At 43.9% G+C, this 6,000-nt stretch overlaps 1 non-coding gene across 1 annotated transcript; it reads right to left on the bottom strand.

Moving 5' to 3' along the window:
* Positions 1-1,947: 1,947 nt before the first annotated feature.
* trnal-aag (transfer RNA leucine (anticodon AAG)) lies at positions 1,948-2,029 on the bottom strand. Its single transcript has one exon. It is a non-coding gene; the product is annotated as a tRNA-Leu (tRNA).
* Positions 2,030-6,000: the final 3,971 nt, after the last annotated feature.

Below are 6,000 nucleotides of genomic sequence, written 5' to 3'. Positions count from 1 at the left end.
ACAGCAAAGCCTGGCACCGAGCCAGAGAGCGCGGATTGGGCAGCAACAGCCTGCAACTGTTTCTTTGTGCCCGCAGGAGATCTGAATCCCCAGAGATTGGATGAGTATTCAACTTCACTGCATTACTGCTCGAGAATTCAATTGTTATCCCAACAAGAGTTATGTACTTGTTTTGAGTATCTAATGTAGAAGTTATAACCAAGTTCAATTACGAAACGGTCTAAATGAATGATATACTGAATGTATGTCCTCTTGATATATGTAACTCTTTGTAACTGACTGAATATATACCTTTTGTATTCTGATAACCCTCTCGATAAGATCTGTTTATATGCATATTCTATGTATTAATAAATGTATCCTCGTGTATTAGTACCTGTGTGTGTGCGTTGTTTGAGTTATATTGCATGGTTGGATTCTAAAGCCATCAAAAGAATCAATTTTGTGATTTACTGCTACAATTAATAATTGTCCAAGTAAATGCCCAAACTCTACAGAAGCATGCAAGAAAATGTGATCATTACCTATGGAATTTCCCACCAGCGTGGAGTTTGTCTGTCTAAAGCAGAACACAGTGGAGTCATGCCGAGGGTTGTGAGATCAAGATTTCAGTGGAGCACTGTCGTCTACGTCTTTAGCTACATGAGTTGGACATCCTCTTGTACACGGAAAGCAGATTGAGATCCTCTGACATGAAAAGTGCCAGATAAAAGCCATTTCTCATCCTTTCTCTTAGTGGTGGAGCTATGGCATGTAAATGAGGCAACTTTCAAGGCGAGCAGGCTCGGTGCACACCGAACGCAGATGTCTCAGAGCAGTAGAGACGTGTCCAAGTGGCTGTCAAAGGACAGCACTTTGCCGGCGCATTGGCTTAGTTGGTTAAAGCGCCTGTCTAGTAAACAGGAGTTCCTGGGTCCGATTCCCAGCGGTGACTTTCTTCCTGTCTTACTGTACAGAATTTATCCTTACGGGCAAATCCCATGCCTTTTAATTCAGGTGAATGCAAGTGTTCGTTTCCTTTCTGGAACAACTTGTTTTGAAAGAAATCTATACAGCTTGCGAAAGATGAAACACAAATCTTGCTTATCAGTGAAGAAGAGGTACTCCCAGCAGGCCAGCTAATACCAGCAAAGTTTTTTTTTCACCCTAACCCAGAGAATGGAGAAAAGCGAGGCGCCTGTGGCTCTGCACTGTAATCAGTTCGCGAGTTCGGCGGTTAGCTGAAAGAGTGGTAAATGGAGCTCGCCCCAGCCCGTCCTTATTCTTTTAAAGAGGATAAAAAATTAACTTCGCCGCCATTACTACCAGCTTTAAAAGACTGCCATGGGCACGGAAAAAAACACACTACAGATGACTTTTCTGGAACCGAAGCAGAGATTCCTTTACAAACCAACTGATAAAGCTCAGCCAGTGAATACTGTTAACAGAATGTGAAAGCACGATCAACTTTGTAACTGCAACCACAGGAAAAACAGCAAGAAGCAGGCTCCATTCCCCATTTAAATCTGTCGTGCGAGGCATGCTTTTTGAACGCATGAAGTAAATCCCACGATCGCTTTTGAACTTGGACAATGTACTTCCAAAGGAGCGCTATGCGCAAAGATTTAACAAGCTCAACCCCCGCCGACGATTCGGTGTGAACAAGCAGAACATTCAAGTTTCACAGACAGAAACAGCACGCCAGCTCAGCCAACATTAAAACGGAGGGCACACTACGATTTGCATTGACACAAAAGGGATCTGGGCAGACGTCGTTCCCTGCATAACGCAAAAAGTGGCAAAGCGCTTTTGGGTTGAGAGGACGCAAGAAGGTTTTTGTTTTGTGCCTTGATGTCAAGCTGAGAAAGTATCTTTAAACACTCTGCTTAGTTTCTCGAGAGACTGCCAAAAAGCAGTTCCCTCCCTTTTGTCTGAAGCCAGCTGAAAAGGGGTCTTGACAGAAGCACCTGGCAGCGGTGGGATTCGAACCCACGCCCCCGAAGAGACTGGAGCCTTAATCCAGCGCCTTAGACCGCTCGGCCACGCTACCCACTGTGTGCTGTCTCTTTGTCTCATTACATGCCCGGAGGAATCCGGGTGGGTTTTGCTCTTGTCGCCCGACTTAGTGGCGTTATGACCGTGGAACCGACTGCACCTGCTTTTTCTGAGATGCTTCCCCTCTCATGGCGAGATCTCGACTTCTTTAACACCTCTGGATAAAGATCTTCTGTGGAGCAGGTTTCAGACCTCTGCGTACAGCACCCTTGATGTCATTTTATTTTTACAGCAGCCGCATCCGGAAAGTTGTGTCTTTTACATTTTATTTAAACAACAAAACTACATACAATACAAACAAGAGCACATATTACGTATCAAGAAAATCGTCAGGGGTACATGCTATAATACAATTATACTTTATGAAAAACTATTACACAAGGTAAATACAATTAAGGTCCGCACAGGTTGTTCTTACATTTCGAAAGAGTCCGTAAATACCCCTTTACATCTATTTTGAACTGTTCAAACGTAGGACTCTTCCCAGACCATTTCACTTTATACCACATTCCTAAACGAGGATGCATCTCCTGTTTTAGAACTATTTTGGGCAGTATGGCTTATACAACACACCCACAGTATTCTAATGGTGGACTGCAGATCTGTGCTATAGTTCAGTCGAATTCGAAGGATCCAGCAATCGTACTGGATTTGACTGGGATTCTGAAATGTCTCTTGCAAAAGTATTTGGGTTTGCTTGAACCTTTGATATAAAAAGTGATCTGATCTGAAACTACCCAGCTTACAATCTCTGAGGTAGTTGTCACTAAACTTGGACGTGATGTGGCACACATGTGCCATGTGCCTTTACTTTTGTAAAAAACTGGTATCGGGAAGAGTTTCTTAATATTTCTTTTGATTAGCATGCAAGAAAATGTGATCATTACCTATGGAATTTCCCGCCAGCGTGGAGATTGAATTCACAACCTTGAGGCTCAGTGTTCAAGAGTCACAGAAGAGGTCAGCCTGGTCTTCAGTTTGCCAACGATAAGCTCCGGCAGTGCTCCTCTGTAAAGCAGACTGTTCGGATCGGTTATGTGGGACGGCACTTCGATACTAAGATCATTTGCAGTACACTCAAAAAACATAGACGAAGAAGGTGTCACAGTAAGGTGAACCCTATGGGCGAGGGATGTTCCTGCCTCGTGTACGACTACACCACCTAGCAATACAAACGGGGTGCTAGGGCCCCTCTACATTACCACAGGTTCTGTTATCTCCTAGAATTACCAATGCACACACAGACCAGCGACAAGCATTTGTATTGTATAAGTGCCCTGTTTATTTTCCAACTACATTCACATGCACTATCACCCAAAAACACAACGAAAACAGAATTCACAGCAGCAAGAGGTCCTTCCCAGGGTCAAAATGAATAGAGAGGGGCAGCAGTCTTTCCTGTAAAATACTAAAGAGAGGTCACTCGAACGTCTCTACTTAGTACCTGTAGTCTCTGATGGCCCACTTTGAGGAGAGGGGTATCGCCCAGTCCTATTTCCCCAGTCTCTGTTCAGGTAACAATAGCAATCCTCTGCGACTGTATTACATTCCTCTCAGTTTGAATCGGCTAACTGTGCCAGTTTCCTTGTTCCTCACCTTCAGGTGTTAAAAGTCTCTGTACAGTACCTCTGTTTCAATGCCAATGTCTCTCATTGTCGTCAGTTACTGAACCAGTAGATCCTTGCCTCCAGGTATTAGAAGTCTCTGCAGAGTACCTCCGGGGTCTTGCACTCTGCAGCTTCCCTTGTGCTGCCTGTGTCGTCTCCAGGGTCCAGTGGGAATCGGGAGCCCCCTCTGTTCTGTCTCAGGTCTTTTTATCCCTCTCCTTAGCCAATCCCTTTCAGGGGGGTTTCCACTGTCCCTGTCAGAAACAGGTCCAGGAGGAAGCTTGTGTTGTTTGAGGGGTGTTGGAGTGCTGAGCTAGGTGTCATGGAACCTTATCAGTTCACCCCTTGGTCTGGCTAAAACTGGCTCAGTGACTCCTCACACCTCCAAGTCTCGATACCTAATTGCTCCCTGAACGACTTGGGTTTGACTGTTTTTACTGACTGTTCCTGTATTGGGACAACTGCAGTCACCCCCTTGAGTGAGAGGCAACATTGACACCATCCTGGAAATCAACATAACCTAATCAATCACAGCCTGTTACTGCCTCAATGACCCACACCCTGTAACACAAATCAACATAACCCAATCAATCCCAGACCGTGACTGCCTCAATGACACACATCCTGCGACACAAGCTTCACCTGGAGCACAATGGCTGTGTTTTCAGCTACGGAAACTTCCTGTTGACAAGTTGGTGTTTGTGTTGCTTTTTCTGCTCAATGGAGCTGTATTAATGCAGGCACACGTGCTTCCACGGCAAGTTATTTTATTAGTGCTCACAAACCAACACACTGCAGACACCTCTGATACTGTCACTGCTTGTGGGCCACATGTTCCTGCCGTCAGCCTACTATACCATGTTCATGCACATCTAGAAATATTACTGCTGTAGTACAGGAGCGAAAGACGAAACGAAAGCACACCCAGTTTAAAAAGGCACATTTGTCAACTGCTGAACTTCACAAGGATGGGATTCACACCCACATGTGCAGAGCACAATGGATTAGTAGTCCATCGCCTTACCACTCCACCACCTCATCCCAGAAGTTAGCCTCCTGACATGAGTTAGTGCTCAAGATGGTCGTCTTTCCTCTACTCAAGGATCATTTTCCTCTTCCACCTGCGATTTCACCATTTTCCTTGAAGATGTCAAACATAAAAAGCATATTGAGCTCCTTGGACTTGAAATTACCAGATAAAAGCCATTTCTCATCACTTGCTCAGCGAGCAGGCTTCAGCGCACACAGAACGCAGGTATCTCAGAGCGGTGTGTCTAAGAGGCCGTAAAAGGAGAGTGCTCTGTTGGTGCTGTGGCTTAGCTGGTTAAAGTGCATGTCTAGTAAATAAGCTTCTGGGTTCAAATCACCATAGTGCTTTTCTTCCTCTCTTGCCATGCAGAGTTGGTCGTTGTGGACAGCAACAGGTGTCTGCCTTAACTTTAATGGAAGTGTTCATTTCTGGAACAACTTTTTTAAAAACAAATTCCACACATATTGCGATAGATAAAATACTAATCTTCCCTGTTGGTGCAGAATAATTAGTGCCAGCTGGTATGAAAACGACAACAATTTTTTTTTGTCTTTAGCGTAAAACCTGTGAATGTAGAAGAAAAGATGACGAGTGTCAATTTTTATGGCACCGTGAGCTTGTCCTTCAGTCAAACACGTAGGTAATTCAAACACACCCAGAGATGCACTTCGAATTAGCTTTGACCTAAATCCTATCTACTCCAGATGTGATTGGGCCTCTTTCCACATCCTGATATATGCAGAGAACACAAGCTTTTGGCACGAGTGAATATAAATGTAAACATAAATACTATTCAATATATTAGAATTTTGTTGTATTTAAAAAATATTTTAGCTCGGGATCCTCAAATCAGGAGTGTAGAAAAGAGCACCGTTAAATACCATCGGGAGTGCAGAACGTGATAATAATAATAATAATAAACTTTATTTTATATAGCGCCTTTAAAGGTGGCTTCTCAAAGCGCTTTACAGGATGACAATAACAATAAATAAGAAGACTAAACAATAAATAAGAAAATTTCACAAGACAGGACACAATTATAATTACAACAATACAACAATAAAGATAGAGGAGACTGTGGAAGATGGTATTAAGAAGAGCAGAGGGGTGAAGAATGGAACCAGTTAAGTAAAGGCTTTTCTGAAGAAGAAGGTTTTGAGTCTGGATTTGAAGGAGTTTAGAGAAGGTGACTCTCTAATATCCTTGGGCAAAGAGTTCCAGAGCTTGGGGGCATAGCAGGAGAAGGCCCTGTCGCCCATACAATGTAGACGGGCTTGGGGGACAGTAAGGAGAGCAGAATTTGAAGAGCGGAGGTTGCGAGGTGGGGAG

This window comes from Lepisosteus oculatus, chromosome 14 (assembly GCF_040954835.1).
Source record: "Lepisosteus oculatus isolate fLepOcu1 chromosome 14, fLepOcu1.hap2, whole genome shotgun sequence".
NCBI classification, from domain to species: domain Eukaryota; kingdom Metazoa; phylum Chordata; class Actinopteri; order Semionotiformes; family Lepisosteidae; genus Lepisosteus; species Lepisosteus oculatus.
Note: the sequence above shows the minus strand (reverse complement) of the source record. Positions and strands in the feature narration are given on the sequence as shown.